This window comes from Peromyscus californicus, unplaced genomic scaffold (genome assembly GCF_007827085.1).
Source record: "Peromyscus californicus insignis strain IS unplaced genomic scaffold, ASM782708v3 Scaffold_24__1_contigs__length_46423439, whole genome shotgun sequence".
Classification (NCBI taxonomy): domain Eukaryota; kingdom Metazoa; phylum Chordata; class Mammalia; order Rodentia; family Cricetidae; genus Peromyscus; species Peromyscus californicus.
In genome coordinates this window covers 28,791,692-28,805,623 of record NW_026294535.1, presented here as the reverse complement: position 1 = coordinate 28,805,623, position 13,932 = coordinate 28,791,692, and the positions used below count along the sequence as shown (strand labels likewise).

The 13,932-nt window shown below is 47.3% G+C and overlaps 1 protein-coding gene across 6 annotated transcripts in view; it reads right to left on the bottom strand.

The window, feature by feature from the left end:
- The window catches only part of Nap1l1 (nucleosome assembly protein 1 like 1), a 28,754-nt gene extending 21,863 nt beyond the window's left edge, over nucleotides 1-6,891 (bottom strand). For 4 of the 6 annotated variants that reach the window (XM_052753357.1, XM_052753358.1, XM_052753360.1 and 1 more), the window contains exon 1: nucleotides 6,758-6,891. The gene's annotated coding sequence lies outside the window, so the exon portion shown is untranslated. The remainder of the gene's footprint in view (nucleotides 1-6,757) is intronic. The other 2 variants (XM_052753354.1, XM_052753356.1) reach the window with 1 other exon arrangement.
- Nucleotides 6,892-13,932: the final 7,041 nt, after the last annotated feature.

The following is a 13,932-nucleotide window of genomic DNA, read 5'->3' as shown; positions in this document are numbered from 1 at the left end:
ACCAGCCTACAGGCTAGGCAGGGTCCCACACTTAGGGAAGTAACGGGAGTGCTAGCCTTCATCTCTGACCAGCTGATTCAAGCCCCTGCCACCCACCATGACTTCCTCACCATAATGTGAGCCGAGAGAAACTCTTGCCTAAGATGCTTCTCGATTAGCATTTCGTCAGAGCAACAAAGAGTACCTCAGGTATATATAGCAACAACAACAACGTTTCTAGAAATCGAAGTTAGAAAAGGAGGGGTTGTTCTCGGGGCTCCACGGCTGGATTCTAAACCAACATACCCAATAAACCGCAAGTATCAGTAGTCTACACAAGACCCCAGCTTGGTCAGCAGGAGGTCATGAGAGCACACTGAGAAGCACACCCTTGTGAAGGCCGGCATCATGTTTACTGAAACAGCCTTTCTTAGTCAGAAGCGCGACTGCGGCGCAGAGGACCTGAGTGGGACTCCTTGAACACAGAGCTGGACATGACTGAAAGCAGGCCTAACAGAGGGAAGCGGACACAGGCGGACCCGGGGGCCTGGCCATTCATCCTAAACCCATCATCAGTAAGCCTGAGGCCCAGTCAGAGATCTTGGGTCCACACTCAGAAAAACAGTATTCTTTTTCTTGGAATGAAAAACTTCCACTCCAAATTAGTGACAGCAAACTAAGCAGGTCAACTCTTGAAAAATCGAAAAGTACAGAATAAAATTTGTTTAAAAATTGTAAAAGCACAGAAACCCTAGCAGAACCATTAAGAATTAAGAATCCTAGCTATTTCTGCCCTAAGGTCAACCGCCATTATCAAATTAAAAAAGAAAAATGTAGCCGGGCGGTGGTAGCGCACGCCTTTAATCCCAGCACTCGGGAGGCAGAGCCAGGCGGATCTCTGTGAGTTCGAGGCCAGCCTGGTCTCCATAAGCGAGTTCCAGGAAAGGCGCAAAGCTACACAGAGAAACCCTGTCTCGAAAAACCAAAAAAAAAAAAAAAAAAAAAAAAAGAAAAATGTTCATTTACTGGGGGAGAGGGTTGGCACAAGTATGGAGACCACTCAGGGTCCCAGTGACGAAGCCTGGGTCTTAAGAGCTTTAGCTGAGGCATCTCAATAGCTCCCTGTGCTATATGAAACAGCCTCCCACAGCACTGACCAGCTAAGAATTCAGTATGTAGTCAAGGATGGCCCTGAACCTTTATCCTCCCCCTTTAAATGGGATTACATGTGTGTGCACCACTTAGCCACCTGAAATTTAGTTTTAATAACCTGAGCTAGTCAAAATCTTAGGCACACTGAGGGAAGTAACTCGGTGGTAGACAAGTGCCTAGTATGCACAATGCCTTGACGTCAATCTGCTGCCCCATAAAAAAGAAAAAAAAAAATCACAGACCCATCCAACCTTTACAGCAATCCCCCTGAATTAAGCAGGAACCCCCAATAAACCACTTCTCCTGGACTAACATCGCAAATTAATCTCCTGTGCTGTCCCCTAAATGCCTAAGCTATGGCTTAGCTTAGTGTACCCTCATGTGTTCACAGGCACTTGCGCAGATCAAAAATAAGTGAAGGACACCTTCATCCTACACCTCAAATAATTCGTAAAAGCAAGAAACTGGTCCTACACTCTAAAAGCTTAAATATTATCAAATGGACAAAGGCCAAAAGGACTAAGTCCAAGATGAAAGGAACTGGGCTCTGGGGGTACAACTTAATGGTAGAGCATTACTCAGCGTGCAGAAAGGTCTGAGTTTAATCTTCGGGAGGAAGAGGCAGAAGAGAACCATCTACAAGAGATAAAGATATTGAATGTAGGAAATAACTTCCAGAACAAAAATTACAAACTGACATCAAGCGGCTGGCTTAACAATAAATTCGGTTCAACTGAAGAATGGATTAGGTCTGAGGCTGGACACACATTCTAGAAGTATACAGGCGGTAACATTCAGAAATAAACTACTAAGAAATCTCTGGAAATGATCAAAGACACCCATCCAGATAAAAGGAGCCCTATAAATCCTCCTTTCCTACTGAAGAACCCAAAACAAAACATGCTAAGATACAGCAGTAAAAAGACAAAATATTGCCATGATCCCAGCACGTGAGTGTATTAACCATAATCTTAGACCACATGCAACCAAAACAGCCTTTAAAAACAAAGTTAAATGTAGGCAGTGCAGATAATTGGAGGCAAAAAAAAAAAAAAAAAAACCTCCAAGCAATCTCACTAGAATATTCTATTACATCTACCCTTAACTAGAAAAGACAGTGACCCCAGGATGACAGTCTAAGAAAGATGTAGGGCAAAAAGAATTATGTATGTATCTAAAGTTTTTTGGTTATTTTTACATGTGGTACCACTATTGCTCAAGATGTGCTCAAACTGCTGAGCCAGTGATCCCCCAGCCTCAGATACCCCAGTGCTGAACTTCAGGTGTATGTATGCCACCATATTCAGCTATATCCACCATCTTTAGAGCAGTAAAACAAAATACAATCCTAACCAAACTGTACTACCATGAGGGGTAAAAAACTTCAAGACCATTATCAGATATAGAAGGTTCAATGTGTAATCCAATATTGCATAGACCATCTCAATGGGAAAAGATGCTGGTTTTTAATTTTCCTTAAGTCAATTATTAATCTGAATTGAAGTAAGTAAACTCTTCCACAGAAGTTGGGGAGGGGGGAGGAGACCCTGACTACACACACACACACACACACACACACACACACACACACACAAAACCTTATCATTTTATGGTCTTAGATATATCTAACAGCCAGATATCCAAGCATCTGTTACCAACTTCTTAGCTTCTGGTGGGTCATTCTGGAAAAATCCCCATGATATCCATCAGCAGACAATTTCCTCATTAGAAAACAGTGACTTAGGAAGCAGGCCTAAGTCACTTTAAAATGGACTTTTCTCCCTCTCAGACTTCACCCCATCAATTTCAGAAGTGGTTCTTCTGGAACACTCTCATCAGGTCAGGGCACAGCACCAAATGGGCTCCAACTCAACTTAGTTTCAACAGCATCTTTTTTTTTTTTTTTAAAACACTCACTTTTTCATTCCCGTGATACTGAGTGAAGTCAGAACTGGCCGGGCCATGTATTGAACTCCCAAGCAGAATGGACTACTGGAGAACACTACCTTCTTTCTGTCCAGAAGATCTCCAGAGGTAGAGTAACAGCAGATGTACATGTACCAGGGCCTGGCATCTGGCAAAACCCCCTCACTTCCTAGTAACAATTTATCTATATTCAACTGTGTTTTATGTATATGTGACAAATACAGCTTACACATGCAAAGACAGGGCTTCTAAGCAGTCACTACTTAGTTACATGCAAGCATCCATGTTGGAACAGATTCACCTGACTATACTGTAGCTTTTCCCCACAGTAAATCCAGGACCGTGCTTTTGAATTCCACATTGATGTCCAGCACTTCAAGTCAGACAACATCCTTAGCTGGGTGGTGGTGACTCAGGCCTTTAATCCCAGCACTTGGGAGGCAGAGGCGGGAGACTATGAGTTTGAGGCTAGCCTGGTCTACAGGATGAGTTCCAGGACAGCCGGGGCTACAGAGAAACCCTGCCTAAAAAAAAAAAAAAAAAAAAAAACCAAAAAACCCACCAATAAAGGGGCTGAAGAGATGGCTCAATGAATGTTTAAGAGCGCTTGTTTTCCCTGCAGAAACCAGGAAACCCACCTGGCAGTTCATACTAGGATCTGAGACCATCTTCTAACCTTTACAGGTACCAGGCACGCACAGGGTGCACAGACATACACGTGAGCAAGACACTCATACACATAAAATTAAGTCAAAAAAAAAAAAAAAAGCTTTTTATCACGCTAGTTAAAATATTAGTACTCTCGAAAAACCAAAAAAAAAAAAAAAATATTAGTACTGCCACCTAACCCATATACAGTAAGATAGCTTCAAAAGAGAAAGCTAGTGTTACCTGACAGCATTAAATAAATGAATGAATGATGCATGTGGAATTTAAAAACTGCCACGCCTTTCATCTCAGCATTCCATGGGCAGGAGTTGGATCTGAGTTCAAGGGCAGCCTCCTCTACATAGCAGAGCTTTTTAAGAAGCCTCAGTAATCACTGACTCATATTTGTTCCCTCTGGAGTATCTTTCTTTAATGTTTTGTAACCTTTATTTCTATGTGAATGGGTGTTCTACCTACATGTATGTCTGTACACCATGTGTGTGCATGTTGGATCCCCTGGGACCAGAGTAAGACAGTTGTGAGCTGCCATGTGAATGCTAGGAATTGAACCCAGGTCCTCTGGAAGAGCGGCCAGGTCACCAGCCCCTGTAGCTCCTTTACCAGTGTAAATAAATAAATAAAAGCTTTTCAAGTTAAAAAAAAAAATGGTCCAAATCCATTCTTAGCAATGAAAGGCAGAGTGACTATCCTAAGGTACACAGTTACTTCTTACAAACCCAGTAGCATGGTCCACTGTGATTCATGAACTACAGACAGGGATGCAGCAGCTGTTCCCACCACCTCACCTCCAGTAAGTGCAACAAGAACTTGTTACTCCTCAGAGGAAACTAGTTTGAAATGTTTAATCAGTTCTAACATTCTAACAGACCCTTTTCTGTAAAGCAACTCGTAATTACCTTAAGCTTTCCCAACTCGCCTCAGTCCACAGGGCTTAACCCTCCATACACAGACAAACCAATATGCTTATGGTATGAGATATAGGTCAGAACAGACTGAATTTTAGGATATGAATAGAATGATCACTCGTATTTCTAGAATTAAATGAAGACTCTTTAATACTTTTGAATTTATAACCCAACAAAATAAGCAATGTATTCTGATGCTTTCAGATCTTTTTTAGTCACATTCTGCCTCTTTTACTCACCCTTTCCTGTACCTGAGGCCAATATTAGTAAGTAAATAATCAAATAAACTATAAAGTTTTAGTCACACTGGCTCTGCCAAGAGTGGGGTTTTTTGTTTGTTTGTTTTTTGAATCTCATGAGAGGACAGGTCAGGTGCCACACTCAGATTTAAACTACTGTCAACTATAGGCTCCAAGACTAAAAACAAAAAACAAAAAACCAAACAGGTATTCTGCAAGATAAAACTGACAGGCTTTTTTTCCTCGATATGCTGAGTAGCCTTTAACTTTTAATAATAATAATTTTAATAATCTAAAGGCTGACTTGAAAAGAACATCTATTAGTTAAGTCAAGATTTTAGGACAGATGTCTAAGTCCTGCTAATGCTAAGTTAAACCCTCCAAATCCAGATTTGGAAGTAAAGTAGTTGTATAGTTTAAATCTGGGATGTGCACTTCAACTGCAAACAAGCTTGAGACAAGAATTCCAAGACCACCGAAAACCCCACTTACCTACAGTTGGTTTTAAATAAATTACGCCTAACACAACCCAAAGTATTTCTTTGGATTGGTTTGAAAAGATGTTTTGATGGCAACACTTTTCAAAAATAACCCTTGTGTTGGCTCTCCTGAAACCAGGTTAGTATTTTGGGTCTCCAAAACGTTGTCTTTTCAGAATTTCGACAGGCGATGCCTTGAAATAGGGAGTCCTTGAAGACAGCCTGTGCCTGGTTCACGGTTTGATTCTGGAAGTCTAGCCCTCCAGACTGGACCTGCCTCCTCCCTCCTCCCTCCACTGCCACTGAGATCTCTACAGAAATGTGGCGCACAGAGCTCAGTCAGTATATACTAATGAATGCCTTGCTCCATCTCATCATACTCCATCCACTTCATCCCTCGTGAGAATTCTGGGAAGTTCCGGCAGAGAAAACTACGTTGCTGGTCTATCAGAATCGAACCCCCCGCCCCGCCCCGCGCCACCCCCAACAAGCCTTATTTTCATTTTAGAACCCCTGGGAGGTTTAAAGAGACTTAAGATCAAGTTCTCTCCACACCAATAAGGCCAAGGTACCCAGCGAAGAAGCTCTAACTGTACCTGCGAGACACAAAACAATCTCTTGTTTAAAAAAAAAAAAAAAAAAAAACAGCTAAGCTAAATGGCTTTGCACGCATTAACCCCTTAACAGCCCTTAAAGGCCGCGCAGGCTCCTTCTCCCACCCCCACCCCCCCACCTCCCCATCCCCCTCTTCCCCGCTCCATCCTCCCCATCCGCCAGCACATTTTTCTCCAGGGAAGCGTGCGAGCCCTGGGGGGGGGGGGGACACGCTCCAACTCTTGGGTTTAGCCGGGTGAGCCCGGGCCGGGGTGGGGTGGTGGGGGAATGGGAGGATAAGAGGATGGAAAGGTTGGGGGGGTGGGGTGGTCCTCCCGCCGTGCGCGGCGCGTCCCCACGTGCCCGGCTCCTCGGCGCGCGCGGAGGCCGCGGCCTGCGCAAACCCCCTCCCGGGCGGGCGGGCGGACCGGCCAGCGGGCGAGCAGGCGGAACTCGCGGCCACCGTTCCTTCCATTCCCCCTCCCTCCCTCCGTCCCCCCCGCGGCCTGCTCGCGGTGCTCCTCCCGTGGTGGTGGTGGTGTTGGGGGGTGGGGTGCGGGGGGGGAAAGAGAAGACCACCGAGGCAGCCGGCGGCCCGGGGCGAGCCATGCGCTCCGCGGCGTGGCCTCCTCGTCTTCCTCCTCCTCCTCCTCCTCCACGCTCCCCGCGGCCTCGCTGTCCCGCGCGCCCCCCCCCCGGCCCGGGGTCCCTCAGGCCGCACGGAACCCACCCCCGACATCACCCACCCACCCACCCCCACACACCCACCCCTCGCAGGCCCCCCGAGCTCCCCGGGCCCCCTCCCAGCCGTTACCGTTCCAGGAGGCTCGAACGCGGAGCCGGGCGGCCGGAGCTGCGCAGGCAGTGACTCAGGGCGGCGGCGGCGGCGGCGGCGGCAGCGGCGGCGGCGGGAGGAGCGGGAGGAGCGGGAGGAGCAGGAGGCGGCGCCGCGAGCAGATGGCGCTAAAAAAGACCCGAGAGCCCGCCGCTCGCGCTCATATACAATTAGCGTCAGCACGTAGGGGCCGCTCCCCGGCACCCCCCCCACACACACCCCGCCTCGGCGTCGCCTAGCAACGGGAGCGGGAGGCGGGGCCCGGGCCGTGTTGCCTAGGAACAGAGCCGGCCTTCTTCCCGCCTCCCCCCCGCCCTCCCAGAGCCCTAGGCTTCCCGCCAGAGTCGCTCCTCTCGCGCGCTCCCCGCCGTCTCCTCTCCTCTCCCCTCCGCGGTGGGATGGAAATCCCAAAGTCACTGCTGCGACCCTGTTTCTCCTTGCAACGCTGCGGGAGGGACAGCCAGCAGCCTAGTCGCCGGCTTGCTGTATCCCGCCCGGCTCGGATTCCCATCCGCGTCCAGGCCTAATGCCTGCAACTCTGACCCCCCCCCCCCCTCCTCTGCTCTGAAATCATTTTCCCACCCCGGCTAAGAACCACAGCTCTTGCCTTGTGAACACGGCAGCAGCGGCATCTTCTGCTGATTCTGCTTCTAAGTCAAGGGGTCTCCACGCCTTGTAGGGTGTTGCGCATCGTGTTTACCTGATGAACAATCCTTCATTTCTGCGTTAGTTCATTTGATCGTAGAAAAAGGGCGAATTGTGTGCATTCTTAAACTGCTTTATAATGAAAACAACCAGTGCATCTGTTTTTCATCTTGCCGAAGAAGTAAATCCTGTATAAAACCCTTAAGCTTGTGAATCCTTGCGGCTCTTTTTCTGTTGGCTGCAAATCACCTGTTAACTCTTTGTGTTTGGGGCTTTTCGTATGTTTTGGTTTTAGACAGGGTCTCACTGTGTAGCCCAGGCTGGTATCAGATTTTAAAATCTTCCAGAGTGTGGGTATGTGCCAAAACGCTGAGAAACTATTCATAAAACAGTTGTGCTCCAAGTGTGGTCTGACCTTCCACACACCCTTTAAGGTGGAAGGTCCAATCTGTGTCTATAATATTGACGCACTGTCTACATTTTAAATTCCCATTCTCCACAAGTCTACACTGGAGTCTTCCAGACAATACACATCATATGATAGGGAAACATTGGAAAAACAATCAGATGTGGAAGAACTTGGTAAAAAGTAATATGCTCATATAAAAGGCTATGTGCCATGACTATTTTAATGAAGGAATAACTGCTCTTCAAGATTTGTCAGTATTGGGGCCTGTGGATGTAGCTCATTTGGTTAAGAGTGCCTGCCTAATATGCATGAAGCCCTGGGATCAAACCCCAGCAGCGCATAAATGGTGTATGGTGTCATACTTCTGTAGTAGCAGTACTCCAGAGCTGGAGGCAGAGGGCTAAGCAGTGTAGGGTCATAGAGAGTTCCAGGCCAATGTGGAATTCTTAAGGCCCTGACTCAAAAGAGAAAGAAAAGAAAAAAATTGCTGGTTAATCTCCAACAAGATAACTATCAGTACCTAGAATGCACACAGCAGTTCTTTAGGGGAAAGTGGAGTGTGGTGTCACACACCAGTTAAGCCAGAACTCAGGAGATAAAGACAGGAGGATTTGCCGGGGGTGGGGGTGGCGGATCTCTGTGAGTTTGAGGCCAGCCTGGTCTACTGAGTGAGATCCAGGACAGGCACCAAAGCTACACAGAGAAACCCTGTCTCGAAAAACCAAAAGTAAATAAATAAATAAAGACAGGAGGATTTTGAATTCTAGCACTGCCTGGCTACATAATGAGACCCTACCTTGAAGCTAAACAAAGCTTTTGGAATCTTACCATTTTTTTTAATGTGAAAGGAAAGGTCCTGAGACTTCTGAATATTATGTTCAAAATGCCTGTAGTCTCCCATTGGAGTCCTCAGATACAGCAACCAGCACTTCCATTTTAGAGAATGCCATTTTTTAAAAAATTATATTTATTTATGTGTGTGTGTATGCCCTTGAGCGTGTACCTGCAAATGCACATGGACCACTGAGTGCATGTTCAGGTCAGAAGACAACATTGAAGGAGTCAGCTCCCTCCTACCACGTGGTTACAAGGGATCTAACTTAGGTCATCAGACTTGGTGCTAAGCACCTTTCCACACTGAACCGTCTCACGGTTGAGTTTTTTCTTTGGTACTCTCTAACTGTAGTGAGATGAGTTATTTTTCTAGCTGGAGATATGCTTCGATTTACTCACTTGCTTGGGTACTTCATATGTGATTCTTCTGTTTGGTTGGTATCGAAATGATGTATTCTTACTATGTCTGTAAAGTAGATGAACAAATTGTAAGTTCACGCTGATCTAAGACGGGTCTCAAGGCCATTGGAGGCAAAACCAGACTTCCTATTCAGGCCGCCTGGCTCCGGAGCCTGTACTTATGGTCTCTCCAGTTAAATGCATACATAGGACGCAGTTCTATGCTTTGAGGAATTCATTTCCAGAGAGACCGGTATGTCAACAATCAGTTCTGCCACTCACTGGCGGTGCTTCCTGCAGAGGAGAGGACTCTGGGGAAGATTTTGGAAACGTGATGCTGAAAGCAGTCTCGAAAAGAAGTAAGAACGCTTTGTGACAATAAGACCCACGTTCCCAGCAAAAGAACAGCCAGACGGAAAAAGGTTAGTCTAGGTTGTTCAAGGTCACGTAGGAAATCGAGGATCAAGTCCAGAGCCGCTGACATATGACTGCCTTTTTGCCTAGTCATGGCAGTCACCTTTAGACAAACTCAAGCCAAGGCCTCGTGAAATGAGGGGTATGGTGGTTAATAGCATCAATTTGACGGGACCTAGGAGAAAAACCTAGGTGTGTCCACGAAGGAGTAAGGAGAATACCAGCGTTAATTGCTTTCTAGTTCCTGACTGGATTCAATATAATGGGTATCACCATGTGTAGCTAGAGTTTTCCTGCCTGGCCCACACTCAGGACAAATCTCTATCACCCACCAGTCCCACAGCCGCTCAGACCTGACCAAGTAAACACAGAGACTTATATTGGTTACAAACTGTATGGCCGTGGCAGGCTTCTTGCTAACTGTTCTTACAGCTTAAATTAATCCATTTCCATTAATCTATACCTTGCCACATGGCTCGTGGCTTACCGGCATCTTCACATGCTGTTTGTCATCGTGGCGGCTGGCAGTGTCTCTGACTCAGCCTTCCACTTCCCAGCTTTATTCTCCCCCTTGTCCCGCCTACACTTCCTGCCTGGCCAATGGCCAATCAGTGTTTTATTTATTGACTAATTAGCAACACATTTGCCATACAGAACATCCCACAGCAACCATGCCTCCCCCGCCATGAAAGACTGACTGCACCCTCAAACTCTGAGCCAAACGGAATCCATCCTTCCTTCCTTCCTTCCTTCCTTCCTTCCTTCCTTCCTTCCTTCCTTCCTTCCTTCCTTCCTTCCATTGTATCTGTTAGGTACGTTGTCACAATTTTTAAAAAGTAACTAATACAGGTTGGTGTCAAGTATGTTGTTAGTTGAATTTGGACTTACTCATAATTCACTCTCTTCAGATTTCAAACCACCTCCGTTCTAAATATCACTTCTTCTTTGTTTATTTGTTGTTTGCCTTTTGTTTATTGAGGCAGGGTCTCTCTAGGTTGCCCATCCTAGTACTTATTCTCTATGTTGACTAGACATCAGTCTGCCTTTGCCTCCCACGCGCTAGGATTAAAAGCGTGTGTTACCCGGCAGAACGGACCGTGTTGGCCGGGTCTCAGGTGAGCTGGCCCTGAGGACTCGAGAGTGGGAGAGCTGACCCCACCATGCCCCATCTCCCATGTGATGGTGAGGGAAAGATTCCCTCCCCCTTCACCCCCTCACCACCTACAGCAGGCAGGAGAGCTGGCCCCCTCCCTCACCAGCTGAAGCCCTTGGGAGAGCAGGCCCTGAACCTCGTCTGAGCAGCACAGTAGAGCTGGCCCTGTTGGTGGGGGAGGAAGGGGGAGCATGGGAGAGCTAGTCCCACCCCTCATATGCCATTAGGTGGTGTGGGTGAGAGAGAGAGAGAGATACCCTTCCCTCCACCCCTGCCTGTGGCAGGTGGGAGAGCTGGCCATGAGATCATGGGAGTGGGAGAGCTGGCCCTGCCCCTCACCGACCCTGTTGGTGAGGGTGGGGGTGAGCCAGCCCTGAGGGTGTGTGTGTGTGTGTGGGAGAGCTGGCCCCACGATTCCTCTGTCATGTGGCAGCATGGGCAAGGGAGAGATGTCCCCCACCCCTGCCCCCTCGCCTCTTGCCACCTGGGGCAGGCATGAGAGCAGGCCCTGGGGTCATGAGAGTAGGAGAGCTGGCCTTGCCCCTCACCAGCTGCAGCACTTGGAAGAGTGGGCCCCCCTGCGCCTCACCTGGGCCACACAGTAGAGCAAGAGAACCGGCCCCAGCCCTTGCTGCCTGTGGCACCGGGGGAGCTAGCCAGGGCAGTGCTGGGGAGCTCACCCTGGGTGAGAGAGGGCTGGCATGTCAGGCTGACCAAGCCAGCTACCACGCAGGCCCAGAACCAGAGCTTTGAGTTGGCCCACCCCAACATCCACCCCATCTATGAACTGCTAGAGCATGTGAAGGGCCCGGTCCTGCAGATCCAAAGCTGCAGGATCTCCATGACACAGGGCAACAAAAAGATGTTCAAGAGGAGCCCCAGTGAGGGCCCAGGATCATTAGTGTAGCAGAAGCCAGAGGCCTCAAGCCAGCCCCATGACTCATTGCAATGAACACTTCCAAGTAAAGATGTATGGACTAAAGGGTATGCCGTGTGACTCACTGGACCACACTACAGCTTCCAGGATGAGATCTTTTGGGGGAGTCGGAGGGTAGGAAGGTTGCAAGGGCAGAGGGCAGATACAAAGGGACAGGGGAATGAATGGGATTGGGATGCATGATGTAAAGTCCACAAAGAATCAATTTTTTAAAAAAGTTTTTTTTTAAAGCATGTGCTAGCATGCATGGTTTAAATATTACTTCTTAGTAATGAAAAAATAAACACCTTTACATAGTTGTACACAATCAGTATTATATTCTCTGTTGTCAAATTCTGTGTCTCCTATATTCCTGAGTTAAGATTTATACGGTTGAGGTTATTTCATTGTTTGGATTTTTTTTTTTAAATCAGCTATATTCTTCCAGCTGAAGTATTTGTAGTTTCAAGTGGGACTAGGTTGTAGTAGAGTTGAACTGTGCAGTTCAGTACTTGTACTCAGTTCAAGAACTCAGGGTGTGCCGGGCAGTGGTGGCACACGCCTTTAATCCCAGCACTTGGGAGGCAGAGCCAGGCGGGTCTCTGTGAGTTCGAGGCCAGCCTGGTCTCCAAAGCGAGTTCCAAGAAAGGCGCAAAGCTACACAGAGAAACCCTGTCTCGAAAAACCAAAAAAAAAAGAACTCAGGGTGTATGGTATGGCTTCTGTGATACCCTGAGATAGGATGGTGAGATGCAATCACAGCCTCTTTATCATACTAGCAATAAGCCACAGCCCCCCCTCCCCCGCCCCGCCGTACCCCAGACTTCAGTACTGTGGAGGAAAAATGAACAAGGACAGTGTGACACACTGATAGAATTTTAGTTATTAAGATTGGGAGTGGGAGGGAAGTAGGGGAAGTTTGAGAAGGAATTAGTATTAGATTGACTTGGAAAGAAATCGAGCTGGGAAATATAGCCAGAAGGGGAAAGCTGGGATACTGTTATGGTCCACAGACTTTAGAGATGTAGGTTTTTGATTTTACTTTATGTGTATGAGTGTTTGTCTGCATCTATGTCTGTGTACCATGTGGCTGTCTGGTGCACACAGAGGCCAGATGAGGGCACTGGATTCCCTGGAACTGGAGTTACAGATGGTTGTGTGCTGCCCTGTGGGTTCTGGGAACCAAGCTCAGGTCCTCTGGAGGAGCAGTAAATTCTCCTAACTGCTGAGCCATCTCTCTAGCCCAGTTCTGGAGATCATTAGGGCCGTGGAAAGAGAGGAGATATAAAGAGAAGAGGAAAATGAAGAGAGGAAGAACAGAGCTTAGAACAAGAAGAGAGGCACATGAGTTGTGTGTAGGAATAGTAGAGAGTGCCCAATCATAGACTAGATGAAGAAACACACAGAACAATCCTTAAAACGAACTGAGTAGTTGTGTGACAGACTTTCCCTGGGAAGACAATGCACACACATCATCTCCTGATCCCAGAAAGGGGACTCACAACAAACCAAGGCAGTGATTGCACCAAAGTCCAATTTGGTGAAGCAACTTTTTTTCCCTATGGTTACTAACAGAAGTATAGGTGAAGGGTTACTTACTAAGAGCAGGGATGTCCCCTGATTCAGAAGCAAAATCTTCAGGAGGTGCTGCTGTGGTCCTTAGCCAGGGTGGGAAAATGGGTTCAGAGGAAGAATTGCAGGAATTAGGCCTTGAACTCACAGAGCTCCACTTGCCTGTGCCCCTGGAGTACAGAGAGTAAAGGGATGAGCTAAGTTTGGCCTTGGTGTTCCAAGTTCTTCAATTTGCTTCACTATATTCTGGTGAGACAAACTGATTGTAGAAATAGCTTCCTTTTTTACATGGAATATGTTATATGTGCTGTGCTTTCTATGGGCTTTTGTTATTAAACATGCTACCACAAAACTAGCTCTGAAGATACACATTTTCTCACTTTTTTACACCTAGGAGGGAATCCTTAAGAGGCACTGCTGTGGAATCATCCTCTTGTACACTGTAAAGATTTGTCACTCGAATTGGTTTAATAAAACACTGATTGGCCGGGCGGTGGTGGCGCACGCCTTTAATCCCAGCACTCGGGAGGCAGAGCCAGGCGGATCTCTGTGAGTTCGAGGCCAGCCTGGTCTCCAAAGCGAGTTCCAGGAAAGGCGCAAAGCTACACAGAGAAACCCTGTCTCGAAAAACCAAAAAAAAAAAAAAAAACACTGATTGGCCAGTAGCTGGACAGGAAGTATAGGTGGGGTGACCAAACTAAAGATGATGGGAAGGAGAAGAGCGGAGTCACCAGCCAGACACAGAGGGAACAGGAGATGAATGTGCCATGCTAATGAAGGTACCAAGCTATGGAGCAAAGTAGAGAAATATG